The following is a 4,309-nucleotide window of genomic DNA, read 5'->3' on the forward strand; positions in this document are numbered from 1 at the left end:
ATGGAAAATTATGGAAACAGTCTTAAAGTGAGACATTATCTGTAGCCTCCAGAGGAATGGGGACTCCAGAGCACGTCATGGTGCTCACTCGGACCCTCTACCTGGATCAAGAGGGAGTTGTGTCAACAAACAAGGAATGCTGCAAGATATAAAGTCGGGAACGGTGTGTGCCAGGGTGTCCTCTCACCATCCTTACTCAACCTGTCTGCTGAGCAAATCATCAGAGAAGTGGGATTCTATGAAGAAGACTGTGGATTGGAGGAAGGGTTATTAACCACTTGCCATATACAAATGATATCACCTCACTTGTGGGAAGCGAGGAGGACCTGAAGCACTTACTAATGAAGATCAAGGATTGTAGCCTTCAGTATGGATTACAGTGCAATATGAAGAAGACCAAACTCCTCCCAACTATACCAATAGGTAATATGATAAATGGAGAAAAGGTTGAAGTTGTCAAGGATTTTGTCTTGCTTGGATCCACAATCAATGCTCATGGCAGCAGTAGTCAAGAAATCAGTAGACATGTGGCTTTGGGTAAATCTGCATGTTACGTGATGACCGAAGTGCAGCTGACCCAGGTCTTGGTGCTTTCAAAGGCCTCATGTGCATTAAATATGGAAAACCAAAGAATAATCTATGTGTTTGAATCATGGTGCTGGTGCAGAACACTGAAAGTGCCATGAACTGCCCAAATATCAAACAAATCTCTCCCGGAAGAAGTACAGTGGCGCCTAACAACAGCAAGGCTTTAAACAACCGAGTCAACTAGGCCAACTTCTACAGACACTGCCTAGAGCACAAGGATATCTTCGGTCAAATGAGTACTTAAAAGAAAAAAACCATAGGGAAAATATTAGCAGTGCCTGTTTTAGTTTCAGAAAAATATGTTTTGAGGTAGTAGCCCTGCAGTCAAAACCAAACTGGAAGCCACCACCATCGATTCCGATGGACAGTAACCCTACAGAAGAGAGTCAATCCGCAGCGTGCGCTCTCCGGACTGTAAATCTTTATGGGAGCAGAAAGCTTTATTTTCCTCCCTCGGAGAACTGGTGAGTTCTAACTGCTGACCTTGTGAAATAGGAGCCTAATCAATAACATACTAACCCTCCAAGATTATTTTCCACAAAATCCTTCTAAAGAATCCTCGGATTCAGATGATTTGTATGTCTCTATTGTATCTATAACGATTTCATTAACACTACAGATTCTTTTTGATTCTGTGCTAAGAAAGAGGAATGGGAATAATTTTCCTTGAATATAGCACACTTCAGAGAAGTGGAGAGACTTCTTTGTGCAGATTTCAACATTCTACTTCCTGTGGCACTTGGATAGCTCATTGTAAGTTAATTTATTAGCATTTGTCTTGTAAGGTTACTTACTGTAAGTCCGCTCCTTAGAGATGAAATTTCTCCTCACCTGTTGACAACGTTGGTTTTCTATGCAGGAGGGCAAGCTCCTGGACTCTGGCATATCCACCAAGGTGGTGAATGCCACCTTGTGAGGCTTTTGGGAGACATGTTGAAGGTCTTCACCTTGGGGACATATGAAGCATTGCTTTTGCTGCCTGTACCGCACAATTTCTCATATAGATTCTACAAGCTCTGTCCTTTTAACAAAAGAGTGAGACCTCATATTATCTATATAAAAATAGTGCATCTTAAATAACTTCTTTCGTAGTTGAGTGCATTCCACTCATTGATCTAGTGGCCATCATCAAGACTAGATGCATTAACCATGCATCCGTTGGGCACATACACTTTTCTTGACTCATAATTCAAGATAGACAAGATCTCTTTACACATGAAATTTCCATCTCTGTGGTATTCAGAGAGAAGTTGGGGCAATAGGAGGAGAAATTGGATTAATGCCTTATTAAAATGGAAGGAGAGACATTAAGCCAAGGAACACAGGCAGTTTCTAGAAGATGGCAAAGGAAAGGAAAGAGCTTTTCTCTAGAGCCTTCAGGAGGAATAAGTTCTGCCACAACCCTAGAGACTGATTTGATATGCTCATTCTCTGATTTCAGAACAGCATTATACTAAGTATGTGTTCTTTTACAGTACTGGTAGTTTATTACCGCTGGCAAAGAAAAACTAAGACAAAAGTGAGGTGGTTTGAAATCTTGTCTATATTATTTAAGATGGTGTTTTATGTCATTTAATTAGGCTATTCTCAATCAAAATGTTAACTCTGGAGGTAGAGGTAGTTGTCTAGGTAGCTTCTCATAAATCACAAAACAATTAATTTTGTAATACTGTTTGTCCTGGAATTTCCTCTCCCACAGAATAGAATCAGACCTCTTTGATTTAGATTTACATTTTATAAGGTATATGTCTGAACAATTGAAGGACGTACAGTCAGAATGCTTCTTAGAAATGTATGTGGCAAAACTTCATTTCAAGTACATTGGACATGTTACCAGTAGACAACAGGCCCTTGACCAAGACGTCATACTTGGTAAAGTAGAGGGTCATTGAAAAGAGAGTAATCCGGAGCTAGAAGGATTAACACAGTGACTGTAATCATGGCTGACTTAACCGCACTTCTGAGAATGATATAGAAAAGGGTAGGAGTTAATTGGGTTCTGCATAGAGTAGTTTCAAGTTGGCAATGACCGGAAGGCACCTGAAAAGAAAACAACATAAGTGAATTTCGTCAATGGGACATAAGCACACATATGTGCATGCACCCATGCACACACACACGCACACACACACACACACACACACACACACACAAGATACAATGACCTAATAAGTTAATTGAATATTTTATATATAAGTTATAATTTTTTATTGTACTGAAAATGTAAAATCTGACTGTATAGATTCGATGAGCAAAATGACAGACATAGGGAGAGTATTGTAGTGACACTTTGTTCTTGCCTTCGTTTCCCTCTGACATACAGTTATCCATTCTTTCCAACCCTATGACTCAGCTAGCAGGGAGCTTCTCCGGACAGACTGCCATAAGCAATTAAACCAACCTATGACTGTTTAAGGCTCCCAGGAAAAGAAACAGAGCCAGAAGAGAAATATCAATGAATGCTAATAAATCTGTGTACAAGTGAGAGTAGTTCCAGGAGAGGTTTGGAGAGTATATTTTGTTGCACTTCAGAGTTTTTGTACTTGACATGGACCGGCAACTCCTGCAGAGCAATTCATCCCGCTTCTCCCCATGTCCTGGTGAGCGCGTCTCCCATACACGGTCTCATAAGTCATAAGACAGAGACTCCCAATGTGAGCATCACCTTGTTTGTCAGACAAGGCAGCTAATAGGTGTCAAGTCTTAGAGTGAAAGAGATGTAACCAAAGTAACATGTCGGGCCCTGAATTGTTGCCAAATAAATATTAGACAAGTCATTGAAAAGCGGTTCAAAGCACCAAGTAGTGTGTATCTGACATACGAATCCAGGTCCCATGTTTGCTAGCTGGCATCACTTCTGCAAGATTTCAGAAGACGTACATGAAGAATGTTTCGATCATGCATGCGTATGTGTTTGTGTATGTGTGTATTTGCCACTTTCCTTCATTTAGAGCAGAGCAAAGCAGGTGTCTAATTCATTTTCCACAATCTCACTTATCTGAGTGAGGAAAAAACTGGGAAATAAAAGCCCAGTTTGCTGTTGGAATTTTGAAGTGCCTTGAATATCTCTGAGTCCCCACAATGCTAAGCGTTCCTAAGCCCCAGGGAGAAGAAAAGTGCTGAACCAAGAGGTGCTATTTCCTCCAGTGCAGACATGCAGCTAAACGTCTGATAAAGTGTTCTAACCCAGCCTGACTTCAGATGGAATCTGACCCTCTTTACTGAAAACGCTGGGACTGTTCATTGGCAGAGTAAAAGAGACATGATATGTTCGATGATTTCTGGAGCCATGCCAAACGCAGCAAAATATTTATATTCAAATGCTTTTCATAATGATTATAACTGAATATTATTGAATCATTTTAATGCAAATCATGTCTCTAAAACACTATCATTATAAGTACGTTAGCTAGACATAAGTTTTCCATTTCAGATTACAATGAATTTTTCCTGCCACAAAATACATGCCCCAAATTGCTGATTTAAAGGCAATAAAATGACAATTTTAAAATAACTGGCACGCTTTCCAGGCTCCATAGTTACCTAATCTTTATTTATGTCTTTGCATTAAGGAAGAAAACACTACCACTCAGATATAACAGCAATTTCAGTGGTACCCAGCATCGTAGCTTTATAATGGTTAATAAACCCGATTTATTAAACACATTCTATTAATATTACACCAGGGATAAAGTGATTATAAGCCCTTTACATTTTAAGA

The sequence above is a fragment of the Echinops telfairi genome, unplaced genomic scaffold (genome assembly GCF_000313985.2).
Source record: "Echinops telfairi isolate 266 unplaced genomic scaffold, ASM31398v2 ScPeMD7_1;HRSCAF=3_0, whole genome shotgun sequence".
NCBI lineage: Eukaryota > Metazoa > Chordata > Mammalia > Afrosoricida > Tenrecidae > Echinops > Echinops telfairi.